Here is a 15,570-nt window from a genome sequence, read left to right as displayed (position 1 = left end):
ACTCAGCTATAGGGAGGTGAGGATTCTCAAAGATCTAATGGGGAAGGTTCTCCTAGATTCATCTGTTTATTTAAATTGGGGAGCTCACTTTGGAGATAGCATATTTGCCCTATGTTTCCGCTGTCTCCCCTCTGCCTTTACTGAGGAGTTAAGATATTCATAGAGTACTGAGTTTGCATAGTTCCTCGTATTTTCTCTTTCGTCATACACTGTTCATTTATTTACCATTTGCAATACTCTGTGTGATTTGTGTATCTCATTCTGCCTCTCCTCATGAATAAATACCATCCTGAAAATGCAACATTGCTCAATTTAAGAGATTCTCTCAGTTTTTTGATACAAGTGAAAGACCGATTCTGAGTTACATAGTTGGAGAAATGAAAAAGAGGTTCCATTTGCGTTACAAAATTAGATTTACAAACTCTGCTACTGAAATGTTAGCTGAACATATTGAAGTTTGTGTTTTGTGGCTATCTGGTCTCTGGAATAAAGATATACACTAGCATAAAGACAAGGATGAATTTCTGTAAATAATGAGAAAATAACTTCAGGTAATGCATTCAGACTGAGACATATTACAAAACCACTCATTTTCCACCTCTGACTTTCTGATAATCTTTTCCTCCCACTTGTTAGAGAGAAAGCATTATTGCAACAGAAGGGAAGGCAAGGCCCTTGCCAAGATATGTTACCCCCCCACGGGCAGGGAGTGCTAGAGGAGAGATGTGAGCATCCTGCCTTTGATAAAGCCAGTCTCTGCACGCTTAAGGAGAGGGAGCCTGAGTCCATTCCGAGAGCCAGATTTCTCAGCTCGACGTTGCTTGCTGAGTTTTAAACTTCGTGACACTGATTTTTAACTGAATGAGTTATTGTTTCTATGAGAGGGCAAAGAGTTTGATCAGTCGTACTTATGAGACTTTGATGATAATTTGTGTGACAGAATATGGCCCCAATGCTCTCAAGTAATGTACTAGCCTGTCCGGTCTGTTTAGTCCTTGTGGATGTTAACGGCTGAAAATCACTTTGATAGACAGGACTAGACAGATGCACAACATCCCCACCCCACCATAATTGAAATTTTGGAGTATACTGGATTACTGGAATAAGCCCCGACAGTGCTCTAATTTCTTAATATCTATTCTTCTGTCTCCAGGGAAGTGAAGCCTGACCTAAATAAAACACTTTCATGTTTGACATGCCACAATGTGCAAGGTAGCATAACATATATTGCTTCGTCCAGCTCTATTCTGACTCTGATCTGAGTTCCCAGCTGCATCAAAACATCTGTAATAGATAGCTGAGCAGTTTATTAATGACTCTCCTCACTAGGCTTATCATAACCCAGATAATACCAGGATTAATATACATTTAAAATGCAATATTAGTGCTGCCAGGAATGTAATATTCTTTCTGAAGATGGTAGACTTTGCAAGTGTGCCTCTTCACTTAATCCACTGCTCCCGGTACAGACCTGAGGCCATGTGCTACCTCGTGGCAAAATGCAGGTGCCTACAAAAAATGCTGTTGTCAGAATATTGTGGGAAATCATGTAATTTAGTTGCAGTCCCTAGCTCTACAGACTGCAGTGTTACTCCACAAAGCTGCCTTTAATTTTCTTTAGATAGAGGCATGCTGAAAACTATGGTCAGAGAAGGATTTAGCTCCAGATGGTCTTTCCCGGCTGGCTAACTACATTTTCTTGTCTCTGCAGCACCAGAGAGTAATTTCAAGACTTTCTGGATTGCTTTTAACTGCAGGGCCTAAAATGAATCACTAAATGCAGGCTGTAATTGTTCAGCAGAAACATCAGCAGTTTGCATTTTATAGATACAGTATCAGTACAGTAAATAACATTTTTATTTTAAAATTATAACCTCTACACCAGGGCGCAGATTGCGTCCTCTGTTTCATCTTTCATCTGTACTTTCCTTTTTAGCAGCATATGGCTTAATCCTGACATGTGGCACGCTTTACTATGTAGCCTTGGAGAATCAGCTACCAAGCATGCCTGAGTAAACCTGGTAGCTGGCTTTCCAAGTTCCGAGGTATTGTGTACCACGTATCATACAATATGACGGAGCTCGTTAGCCAGCCAACTTCCTGAGTTTACTCTATGGTTTACCATAGCCAGGAAGTTGTGAGTAAAGTAAATACACAGTGGCCTGTTCCTATTCTGCATGCTGTAATGTGTTCACACAGTGAACAGATGGAATGCCAAGCAGCATTCCTTCCTTCCTCTAGGAAGTCTCCTGTGTGCTGCAAGCCTACATGACTCTACAGGCTCACCTGCCTGCAATAATGCTTGAACAGAATTGCCATCTTCTCCCTGGTAAGTCTTATAAATGTGGAGAATTCAATGTTACAGGGTGCTAGATTATGTGGATGCACAGAAGACAGCATTAATGAGACTCCATTCCACCACCCCCCTCGCACCCGCCCATTCCATAGAGAAGATTGCCATGGTGGGTCTCGGCAGCTCCTTGTGGAAGGAGGACTGTGAGTAGACCAGGGCAAGTACTGTGACCAGAGTCTCCATGTACTGTATGTATGTGGTGAGCCAAAGCCCTGTTTAGTGGGGAATCGGCAAGCCATGTCTGCTACTTTTTCCCATGTCTTGTGTTAGCAGCCGTGGCTGGTTCAAACTGAAAATTTATCTCTCAGCTCTGTGTCATTTCCATGTGGAACAAAGCCCTCTTACACTCCTCAGGATTAGTCTGTAATGGGCAAATCTTACCCTTTTCTCTGCAGCCATGAAGTGCCCTGCTCACAGCAGAATGGGTAGGAATGAGTCCTAAGTCAGTGTCATACACACACACTTTCAGACACTGTCACTTGGTGTAGTTTTACAATCATGTATTTTTTTAGTTGATTTTAGAAATTCATGAAAGACCCACATAGACTGCAGTGAAACGGACTATACACACAACACTGTCAAATGCACAAAATAACTGGAGGGGGAAAAACAGATAAAATTACTCTTCTCCAATTTCTTTGTGATAGTAATCTGAAGTGTTACTTTTAACAGTGTGAGGTAAAATGATTTTCAGGTAGAATATAATTCTGTTTTTTAAATATGTTGGTTTCTCCTTAATTTCAGCTGTTAAAAGTTAACTGAACATGACATTTTTACTTTCTTGCCAGTTTTGTGAATGGAAAAGCAGTCATTTCTTGTCAGCATGGTTTCATGAAGCAAGAAACAATTTTGTTAACTAACTTTAAATCACGTGAGAGAAAGTTGAGAAACTGACAAAAATTGAGGATCTTGTGAAAAGCGTTCAATACTTTTTAAAGCAAACATTTTGCCAAAAATTATGAAAATTGTTTAGTTTTGCAGCATGAGTGCTGCCAGAACTAGTGATCTACGTGGCTACAGTGGCTTTGTATATAATTGATACTGAGACCTTGATGTAAGCAAAAATCATCTCTAAAATGCTATTGGTTTAGGAAACTACTTCATTACGTTGATGTTCTAAAGCCCAGTGGTACCAGAGACTAGTATTCTCTATTTTAAGGGCTGTCATTTCTATATGATTATCATTTTACCACAAGAAATGATTCTATTGAAAAAGAAAGAAAGAAAGAACTTGCCTCCACATTGTCATGCCTCCAGTTGTGTCAGTCATGACATCTGCAGCAGTTTGCTCTCCATGGTTTATTCTATTTTTGTGTCAAGCTTCCAGTGGAATAATTGTTTTTCCCCTGTTTAGCCCATGAATGCCCCAGCAGGTATCCTGCAGCTACAGCATGTATAATTATACATACAGACAACATTTCCAGTTTGCCAGTGAATCATTTTTACACTATTTCTGGGCAGAGAACATGTTATTCAAAGCTCCCACAGGAAAGCCGATGATTAATGTAACACCGGCAGATATGTGGTGTAGCATCCCTTTAACATACATTAAAGAGCAAGATGTATTTTAGCTTTCCACTAGAGGCTTTTTGCATTGCCTGCACCGGTGTGGTCCCGTGTTTGTAAATGGACAATAATGTTAACATCTTGATGCTCCAACAAAGGAAATTACTGCTTGCAATGATAAGGAGAGAAATAACTCAGCTGAAGTCAACACACATACTCACAAATCAGTGGTTACAGGAGAGAGACAAATTTATTAGTGCCTTATCATAAGATAGCACAAAGTTTAATACTTTAAGGGCAGCTAAAAGTGGTACTGTAACCTCTGGTATCATATAGTATCTCGTGTAGTTGTACAGACCCTTCACTTCACTGCAGTTCTGACTGGGTCCCCTGATGTAGTGCAAGATCTATCATTAATGCAAGAGTTTCTGACGCTGGCATAGGGCACCAGGGATTGGAAAGAAGTCTAAAAAAAACTGCATGAAAAATGAGCAGTCACAGTAGCTTGTCACACAAACATTAAACCTCTGGTAATTTGCATTGGTTATACACTTTGTTTCCCACCCCACTTTCAGGATAAAAGATGATTTCTTCTGCTTCGTATTTATGGCATAAATTTGGCAATAGAGTGACTTAAGTATCAATTATTTCACTTTGCCTAGCAGCGAGATGGATACATTTGAGAAACAACTGAGTGAAGCTCTTTGCCTTCAGTGACCCTGGAAGCATGTTATCTCCTAGTAACACAAGCCTTGGAGTGGTTTACTGTAATTATAAAACAGCATCCCAACATACATAGTTTAACAATACATTGTAAAAGTTTTACGGTTTGTGAAGATAAGTACAAAATTAATCCGTGCAGAACAAAACAATTTAAAAAGTACATAATGAAGCAATTAGCTAAAAGGGAGAGGAAAACACTGACAATTTAATATGGAAAGATTCTTTACATGTATTACTTTTTCCATGAGGACGTTGTATAAAGGCATAATTAATGTGAAGCGAGGCCTGTAAGGCAATTAATGAAGACTTCAAAAGTAAGATTTAAGGAATAATTTACATTTTAAAAATTGAGGACCAACGCTAGTTATGTTGAAGCTTTTCATTTTTCTTTTAAAAAAAAAATCTTTTAGCTTTCCCTTTTGTCTTTTTCTGGTCCTATTGCAGCTTACCCTTAGAATTTTCAGCTTGGGTGTGAGAATGGTTACCGTCACAAACACGTTCAAAACTTGGTCCAAAATAAAAGGGAAGGCACCAGGACAGAGAGAAATGAGAATAGTCTCCCAAGAAACCACATCACTTTGGTCATTTCATACTAAGGGACAGTCCTGTGATGGCAAGGGAATGGATTAACTAATCTAAATGATTTTTTCCACCTCTAAATTCTCTGATCTAATTTCTACGAATGCTTCTTCGAGCTGCCACTAACACAGAATAAAGACAGATTCACATCAGTGCAAAGTTTCTTGTTAATTTCTGCTTGCTGTAATAAATACTAAGGTCTTGATTCTTTGTAAAGTTCTGCTCTGCGCACAAATGAAAGCATGCGGACAAACTAAGAACATATCCTACATTAACTCTGTAATTCCCAGCCTTTCCTATAGCGCATATATCCTGAATCACCACCTGAATGAACTCCCCTCACACCGCCCAAGACATTGTGTTTAGATCGACTCTTTGGGCAGATTCCTTCCAAAGGAGGCTGTTATTGAAAGAACCTAATTGAGTTCCAGTTTAAAGTTTTGTCTTCATGTATCAGCAGGGTGTGCAAACCTGGACTTGGGCTTTCTGCAAACCTTGTATGGAATATGGCATGAGCAAAATCCTCAGTTAAAACACTGTGATTTCAATGGACGTTTTGTCTGAATAACAATTTGACCCAATGAGAAATGTTTAATAATAGGTTTACAGAGATCTTTCCCTAAAACACACTACAACCAAAAAGCAGTCAGTGCCTGAACCAAAGCCCATTGGGGAATCAATGGAAGTACATATACTGATTTCAGTGCGCTTTGTATCAGACCTTTAAACCCTACTACTTTCCACAATGAGCTGTTAGATGAAAAAAAATATGGAACCAAGAAATCACAGAACTACCATCATCACACATGGAAAAATTCATCGCTCCGTCACTTTCGTTTGGGTTGCATCCCATTCACCCATCTGGATGTGGTCTGTTTACATTGGAAGGGGCAGAGAACTTTTCTTCATACTTGTCTGTAAAATACCAAGCTCACTGTTGGCGACTTATAAATTATTAACAATAACGACAAAAAAACCTTAGGTGAAACATAAATGTCCACAATCTACAAATATTTTATATGGTAAATTGTTCCAAACATTCATGTTGAAGATAAGGGACTATCTGTTGGGACCCACAAAAATAATGAAATCACACTGGCTGGGGTTTTTTTCTGCAGGATGTTTGTTAAAATACAAAGAATGCTTTCTTTTCTGAAGACTTCAGAGAGACTAGAAAATACTTTAGCTTTTTGAAAGGTCCTAACAAACTATTTAATTATTAAAGAGCCTTGTCTGGAGTCCAAATATAATGTTTGTCACGAACAAGGCCATTTCGGTTTTCTAAGAGACTGTATGACGAGTATGAATTCAGCAACTATGGTACATGCTAATGAACTGCTTAGTGTCGTGCAGAATTTGTTTTTGATTAGTTTAAGCCTCAGCAACATGAAAGGAACACTCAGTGATTAAAGAGACAAAAAAGGAACACTTTTAATGAACAAGAGGTGCATCTTCATATGTCGAAGTATAAATTAAATATTCTAAAGGGGATGAGCTTCAATGCAGTAGCTGATTTGATTGAACGTTTGTGAATTCAGACACAGTTAAATGCACTTGAATGGGATTTATCCAAGGACAGAGATTTAGAAATACGTAAAGTAAGTAGAAATGTGGACCTTTTTCATCTGAGGAAAGTTTTCTGGCTCTCAAAATGGAAATTCTGGGTTTTTTTAATATTTAAAAAGTGCTGTTTGTAATCCCTTCCCCTTAGCTGTTCTTATGACATCTGCATCTAACAGAATAGGGACCAGATTCACCAAAGCCAACTTGGGGGTGTATCCATTATCCCTCCTTGTGCCAGACTGATCAAAAGCGAGATTCCATCTGTTGTTACTGTCTCAGTCCTCTTAACATTTTTGATTAGGAAAGGGGTGCAGAGCAGCTATCTATTATGGTTAGGCTACCCCTGGATCATTCTGAGAGGATCCCGTGTATCAGTGCATAAGCTGTCATGGCCATGCCCCTTCCATGGCCAGGACTATCCAATTTTGAGCTACCTTATCAGCTTGATGGAGTGGAGGTTGCTGCTGATTTTTGGTTCTGCAATTTTTCTCTCTCCCCTGTGAGTTTTCTAAGTTTTACTCCTGCTTGTATTACTGTTGAGGAAAGCCCTATATCTAGACATTTTTAATGGTTTATATACAGTGGTGTGAAATCATTAGTGAGTAAAGCTTACCCGTGGCCCTAGAACCAAGAAACAAACCTCAGACAATAGCATATATTGTAATCTTAAACGCAAATTGGAGGTAAAGCCTCTGGAAAGTTTCATGATTAAATCACTCCATGCAGCTGTGTTTTTGTTTAATTGAAAATGTTAATTTATTAATTCATGATCAAGGGTACGTTGTGGGGATCAAATTCAGGCTTTGGACTACAAAAAGCCAGATGGGGAACTGTGTGGTACAACTGGGGGCTCTGATCCTTACTTCCCCAGACCCTGGGATGCTGAACTCCTCAAATTCTCCACATGTGGAGCTATGGAGAGCCATTCCTGACTGTTCCTAAGGAGTTAGCGGGGTCTGATGTGTATTTTTACATGGATCTGATCATCCATCAGCCATGACACATGCTTTCTTCCCTGGAGTTCCACATGCCATTGGCAAAGGAAATTTGCTAGGGCATCTGTTTGAGCATGAGGACCTAAAGCTGGACGGACTACGGGTTTAGGATCTTAGTAGTAGTCTTTTGTGCCTTTGATGACCTGTGTTGCTGAATTAACTCTGGCCCTGGTAGGGTGGATGGAACTGTTTTAATATTCTCATCTGTTCTCAAGTGCTGACAGCGTGCTTAGCATCGCATAAGTCATAAGGGCAGAGGCCAAACCTGGCCCGGTACTTAGCAGTACCATATTTACTGGCAGGATTTCGTGTTTGTGGGCCTTGAGGAAGAAGTGAGTTTTAAAATGGGCCTCCTCATTCCTTGCAGAGAGTGTAGTGTTTGGGAATGGCTAAGGCTTGGAGTCCCAAAGGATCCAATCTGGATGATCTTTTTGTTCAGTGTGAAGCCCCTAGGAGGCATGTTTTGGCTACTGTGTCATCAGAAAGCTGATAATCATCTGTGAGTCTCCTGTTCACCTGACCAAGACAGAAACTTTCCCTGACTTCCCCAATATCTGTAGGAGTCTGTGACCTCTATGAAAGCCAGTGTGTTTTAAGTTTAATCCAGAGTTGTTGCTGGGAGGCAGGTGAAAGCATTTTTAAGAACAGGCAAAGCCTTTGATTGCTCCTTCAGCTGATGGCTTCTGCCTGTCTATTGTCCAGGAGGTTTTCAAACTTGGGGCCTTACTAGATTGATTTCTGCTCTTGGATTCCCAGACAGTAACAATGGTCCAAAGTGCCTCCTTTCATCTGCACCAGACTAAGAGGTAGTGCCCATTTCTTTTGGATGCACATATTATTTCCATGGTAGTTCATGCCTTTGTCTCTTATTGCCTCCCTCTCTGTAGGGGTATCCTGTAAGACTAGTCTGCAGCTTCAGCTAGTGCAGAGTGTGAGCAAACACATGTGCTGAGCAGGGATGGTGTGGAAGCTGGGGATAGATGGTTCTCAGTAGCTGGATCTCACCTCTCTAACTTGCGTGTATATCTGAATATAGTAGAGTGACATATAGAACCATCTTTCTGAGATGATGCTTGAGAAGATGCTTATTGCAGGCTTTGGAATCTTCTTCACCAGTGCAGCGTTGTGGCTGGGATTGGTCATCTCTCTTCCTTTCAGCCTCGCTTAGTTGGTGGCAGTGGCAGGATGCAAAATACCTGTTTCCTGTGTGAGAAGATGTTGTGTGGTACCATTCTAGCCTGTCTGCACACGAGTGCACACAAATGTAGGGCTACGAGGATGGGTGCCTTATCAATGTACTGTTAGTAATAATCATTACCAGAGAATGCTGCGACGTGGAGTGTGTCTCTGTCCCCACATAGCCATTAGTTTCTTTACTGATAAACTGCAGATTTTGTAAATGAGATTGAACCCTCCCTTTTTTCGTAGACCAGTTTCCTTCAATTGATATTCGTGCCGCATCTTCCAGAACAGCCATGTATTTTCCTTTGGTTAGGTTACAACCTCAGCTGACCTTGGCCCTCTGAAGACAATGCTTTCTGCTTCACAGGCATTCGAAATCTCCCAGGCACTGTTGGTATGCCTGACATTGCTTTGAAATTCTTCCAAGACAGACCATTCTGCCACCTCGCCATAGCTGTGAAGAAACCCGTTTGAAAGGGGGAATCCTCTAAGTACTTCTTGGGGTTATTCTGATTGCTTGAACCTCCTCAGGGAGCCATGCCAAGAGCAAGCATTTGATTCAAAGGTTCTCCTTGCAAAGGAAAATTCAGAAGACTTTGTACTGAAGGAGGGTTTGGGTTATTTTTAAAGGATAACCCCTATGGTAGATTTTTAACAAAACACTTTGTGCAGTGAATCTGCAGTATTGGAATTCATAAATAACTCTTCTAAAGCAAACAGCAGAGGGGAAACACCCAGCAATAATAGGGCCTCCAACAAAAGCCTTTTAAAAACATCCCCTTCCATTCTGCTGAAGACATGAAAATACTCCCTGAGGCTGCTGCTCCTTGTCCAGACGAAAACCTTCACTAATTCCCTACAGGGAAAGTCTCAATGAGATTGTTTTGCAGACACCTGTTGCAAAGCTGAATACAGTAGAACCTCAGAGTTACAAACACCTTGGTAATGAAGGTTTGTTCGTAGCTGAACAAAACATTATGGTGGTTCTTTCAAAAGGTTACAACTGAACAGTGACTTAATACAGCTTTGAAACTTTACTATGCAGAAGAAAAATGCTGCTTTTAACCATTTTAATTTAAATTAAACAAACACAGTTTCCTTACATTGTCAAATTTTATTAAAACTTATTTTTAGTAGTTTGTTTAACCGTACTGTCCAATATTGTTGTGTTGCTGTGTTTTTGGGTTTTTTTGGTCTCTGTTGCTGCCTGATTGCTTACTACTAATTCCAAATGAGGTGTGTGGTGTACTCGGCAGTTCGTAACTGGTGTTTGTAACTTTGGGGTTCTGCAGTATTAGGCATTGTTGTTTATCACTCGATTGCAGTCTGTATTCTTCTGTAGACAAGGTAGCTTCAAAAGTGTGTACATACATGTAGAAATTGCATATGGAATCCTTTATCACATTATACATCGTGTCCTTCTGCAAGGGATCCCCCCGAGAACTAGCAATTTCTAGCTCTTGCCACCATATATAAATTATCTGCCTCACCAACAGTAAAAGGTGCTCTGCTTCCTTTAAACCATAGTTGTTGGAGTATCTTCAAGTATCTTCCCTTCCACTTATATAAGAAGGCTTTTAAATGAGCATTGCTGATCACCTGTCCTTGCCATGTAAACGTATAGGGCCACATCTGTGGCCCTGCTCTGGCTGCTTTCCCAGTCATTCCTGTGGTGCAGTGTATCCATAAAGCTGGTTTGACTGGCTACTTGAGAATTTCCCCTTTTATAGGGCTACCCATAGGGGTTATAGAAGCCAATATAAGGGGCATGTTCTGGAAAAAGGGAGGATGGCTGAACTCACTCACCCTTTGGGACCATTGACAGCCAGTGTAAGAGAGAGCAGTTCTGAGTAGTCCAGGACATCTTAGATCTTTAAGCCACTTTTGCCCTCCCTACCCCGTCAGTATTTTGCACTGATCACCTTTCATACAGATTGGAGGATCTGGCCCATAGGCCCAACCAGTCAGGTATGCTGGTCAAATCAGGAGAATTACCAATATGGCTGCCAGCACAATTGGGTGCAATCTTCATGTTTTGACTTTTTGATGATTTTTTTTTCCTTTAATCTCCTCTGTTGTTCATAGTCCATATTTGGATGATAGGTACCCTTGAGGTCCTAACCACTCTTAGGAACAAATTCTGTTCTCAATTACTTTGGTGTTAATCTGAAACAATGCCATTGACTTTAGCCCTTTATAGATCTGTGGGACTACTCACAAACTAAGGTACCACTCAAGATGAATAAGTCTGGCAAATGTGGCTCTAAGGTCACAGTTTTTCTGTGGCAGACCCATGAATAGAACTAAGATCTCCCAATTCTCTTCCTTAACCACAAGATCTGCCTCTTCCCTGTGCTTATCTCCAACCAGAAATAGACCCTTGATGTGATGGCAAAGCCTGTTTAATTAAACAATTGTTTGTTCTTTCTCTCTGCCTTTCCTTATTGTCAGGTTTCAGAGTAACAGCCGTGTTAGTCTGTATTTGCAAAAAGAAAAGGAGTACTTGTGGCACCTTAGAGACTAACCAATTTATTTGAGCATGAGCTTTCGTGAGCTACAACTCACTTCATCGGATGCATGCCGTGGAAACTGTAGCAGACTTTATATATACACAGAGAATATGAAACAATACCTCCTCCCACCCCACTGTCCAGCTGGTAATAGCTTATCTAAAGTGATCATCAGGTGGGCCATTTCCAGCACAAATCCAGGTTTTCTCACCCTCCACCCCCCCACACAAATTCACTCTCCTGCTGGTGATAGCCCATCCAAAGTGACAACTCTTTACACAATGTGCATGATAATAAAGTTGGGCCATTTCCTGCACAAATCCAGGTTCTCTCACCCCCTCACCCCCCTCCCAAAAACCACACACACAAACTCACTATCCTGCTGGTAATAGCTCATCCAAAGTGACCATTCTCCCTACAATGTGCATAATTAAGGTGGGCCATTTCCAGCACAAATCCAGTCGGAGAACACTTCAATCTCTCTGGTCACGCAATCACAGACATGAAGGTCGCTATCTTAAAACAAAAAAACTTCAAATCCAGACTCCAGCGAGAAACTGCTGAATTGGAATTCATTTGCAAATTGGATACTATTAATTTAGGCTTAAATAGAGACTGGGAGTGGCTAAGTCATTATGCAAGGTAGCCTATTTCCTCTTGTTTTTTCCTACCGCCCCCCCAAATGTTCTGGTTTAACTTGGATTTAAACTTGGAGAGTGGTCAGTTTGGATGAGCTATTACCAGCAGGAGAGTGAGTTTGTGTGTGTATGGGGGTGGGGGGGATGTGAGAGAACCTGGATTTGTGCTGGAAATGGCCCACCTTAATTATGCACATTGTAGGGAGAATGGTCACTTTGGATGAGCTATTACCAGCAGGATAGTGAGTTTGTGTGTGTGGTTTTTGGGAGGGGGGTGAGGGGGTGAGAGAACCTGGATTTGTGCAGGAAATGGCCCAACTTTATTATCATGCACATTGTGTAAAGAGTTGTCACTTTGGATGGGCTATCACCAGCAGGAGAGTGAATTTGTGTGGGGGGGTGGAGGGTGAGAAAACCTGGATTTGTGCTGGAAATGGCCCACCTGATGATCACTTTAGATAAGCTATTACCAGCTGGACAGTGGGGTGGGAGGAGGTATTGTTTCATATTCTCTGTGTATATATAAAGTCTGCTGCAGTTTCCACGGTATGCATCCGATGAAGTGAGCTGTAGCTCACGAAAGCTCTTGCTCAAATAAATTGGTTAGTCTCTAAGGTGCCACAAGTACTCCTTTTTCTTTTTTCCTTATTGTGTATCTAATGACCCACCATCTTATGTTTTTAGTGGGGATTGAACCATGGACCTGCAACTCCAAAGCACAAGAGCTAAAAAAGTAAATCCACTAGCTGATAGTTGTAGTAATCTCTTATCTTCTTATTCAGACCAGCCACTGGAGAGTGACAGACACTCATTGTGCTTGTGTAATTACACGTAATTTCAGGGGGTTACACAGAACATGGCATAAAGTATACATGCTTCTATTTATAACTGAAAATAATTGTATAATAATATGTATAATTTCATTGTTCCCTTCTTGGAGTCTCTTTGAGCTGAAGTTCAGATGCAGTATAAGTAAAGCATAACAAATAATAATACTTTGTATTTCCGTGGGCGTTCTACCATGTATTGCAAGGAGAAGTAGGATTGTTCCCTTTACAGTTTTCATTCAGGGATCTCACAGGACATTATAAATATTTAGGACCAACTCCTGGATTCCTTGAACTCACTGTTGGTTTTGCCATGGATTTCAATGGGATCAGGAATTGGCCTTTGCAAATAGCCTCCCAACTTCCGGTGAGCTGGGTCTGTGAGAAGAAAGTTACCTTTCTTCTGACCAAAAGCTGCTAAGTTCAGAGATGTTAGTGCAGTTCGTCTTGCCTATGGGTCTGTTGGCTTTGTGCCACAGATCTGCACTTCTATAACCAGGTTGTTTTAGAACAAATTCTGGAGGGCATAAGTAAAATGGATAATGTGGGAAGCGAACATAAAGGGCAAAGAAATTCTGGGTGGCAGAACTGGGCCAACTTGTGAGTTCCCTATTTCAGCTGTAATAAAGGAAGAATCAGGAAAACCAAAGACCGCTGGTCAGACGGTTTTATACTTGTGGCCTGTTTAGAATTTACTGGCCAGCAAAACTCTAATCCCAGTCAAAACGCTTATTCTCTTGGGCTTGAATTTTCAAAGACGTTTAAGGGAGTTAGACACGGACATTCCATTGAAATTCCATGGGAACTGAGTGCTAACTCCCTTAGGCTCCTTTGAAAATCACAGCCTTGGAGGCCACCTTGCATTTTTGTTTTGGTGACAGGCCCCCTCTGTGTGTGTGCAATGAAAGGGTTCGGGCACAGGGACTCTATTCTCACCTTGATAATTCCTGCAATAGTGTCCATTCACTAAAACTCAGTGCGCTCTTCTGAGTGCCCTCATTGCTCCCTGCTAGCACCCTGGGGCACAGGCCATTCTAGTGGAGAGTAAGAAAGTGATTGGACCATGACTTGGCCCCCATACCTGCCAGAAGAGCTGGCCAGCTGAATGGGGGAGTTTGTGCTACATCCCCTTAGTGAGTGAAGGAGCCAGCGCACACACTCTTTGTGCCTCTGGGTGCTCTGTGAATTTGTGCCTCCTGCTCAGACAGCATGCTTGTATGCTGCTCCCAATACAGGACTGTGGCTAATAGCCCTGTAGAGACTCTATAACCTGATGTATGAGCCCCAGATATTCAAATCATGTTTGTTTCTCACTTCTTTAGTACAAGAATTAGTAACTGAGTGGCATAGTTTCACCGTGATACATAGATGCTATAAAGGCACATTGTCAGCCACATCTGAACCAAATGCTAATCACATTTTCATGTATTCCAGGAGACTTTTTTCCTTATAAATAATTAAGTTTGGTTTAGAATCTGCCTTGCACAACTATCCCATTTTGTCAGCACCTGTATTGACAGCTCTTACTTAACATTAAGATTTTAAGTGAATTCATGCTTCTTGCAGCAGTGTAATTAATTATTCTTCACAAACAGAACAAAGACTGACAGTGTGTAGGAAAGAAAGGGAAGGCTTATAGGTTTGATTAATTGGAGTTTACTGGGAGACTGGGTAATTGTTGTTTATAAACCATATTATAATATTTGTTACATCAGTGTGTGTGTGTGTGGTAAAATTAGAGGAGACTGAGCCTAAAATTTCAGATCCAGGTTCAAACTCTTCTGATGTTCAGCCTGCTGTAGAAATTAAGGTTTTTTTTAGCCTATTACAGAGCTGGAGTTTAGATCTGACTTCGAGCGTCCCCAAATTTTGGAAGAGTTCAGATGTAGGATTTGGAACAGGCCCATTCTTAATTAAAATCAACTGAAGGTTGTCATAGGAAGAAAGGTGATGCATGAATCCTGTCTTAGTGAAACTTATGGCCATCCTACATCTTCCGTGGCTTTTTTATATTAATTTGAACAGTGTACACAGAATAACTCAGTTTTTTAAAACAATTTATAACTGGGTATCAGTGCTGTACTGAGAAGTGGCTGAGTTTGAAGGCAGACACAGTGTGAGCAAAACCTGATATTTCACATTTATGATCTATCTTAGAAAAGGCAGGTGAACTACTTAGAATTGTATTTTTCAGAAACTAATATTTCTTGGTAGCTTTTAAAACTGGATTGTCTACTTTATATTCTGTTTAGAAATATATAAGAGAACAAAAATGTTATTTTCAGGTTATTTATTTCATGCCAGAACAATTACCTGGTTCCTGTTAAATATTCATGGTGATTGTCACAGTTTTTCACTGGGATTGGTTATATTTATTCCCCTTACAGGATTCCAAGTCCTTAAGGCAAAGATGTGCACAAGTCTTTTAAGCTGCTTTCTCATTTGACTGTACTATGGGATCATGGGGTGGCTCATCATCCAGTGAGCTCAAACAACGAGGCTGTATCTCTCCTCCCAGCATATGCTGAACGTAATTAGGCACCAGTCCAGAAAAGGCTTTGTAAACATTCTGAATCCATGCCACATTCCTTCAGTCTCAGAAGCTGCCAAGTGCCGAAATGCTGTATTCAATCCAGTTGCCTAAATATATAAAATGAATGGCTGAACTAAGTGTCTTCCTGGTAGAGTATATGC

The 15,570-nt window shown here is 40.7% G+C and overlaps 1 protein-coding gene across 3 annotated transcripts in view; it reads left to right on the top strand.

Annotated features, from left to right (window-relative positions):
• Positions 1–15,570, top strand: part of GALNT18 (polypeptide N-acetylgalactosaminyltransferase 18) — a 383,448-nt gene that overhangs the window by 265,309 nt on the left and 102,569 nt on the right. The gene's annotated exons all lie outside the window — the stretch shown is intronic.

Source organism: Lepidochelys kempii, chromosome 6 (genome assembly GCF_965140265.1).
Source record: "Lepidochelys kempii isolate rLepKem1 chromosome 6, rLepKem1.hap2, whole genome shotgun sequence".
NCBI lineage: Eukaryota > Metazoa > Chordata > Testudines > Cheloniidae > Lepidochelys > Lepidochelys kempii.
Note: the sequence above shows the minus strand (reverse complement) of the source record. Positions and strands in the feature narration are given on the sequence as shown.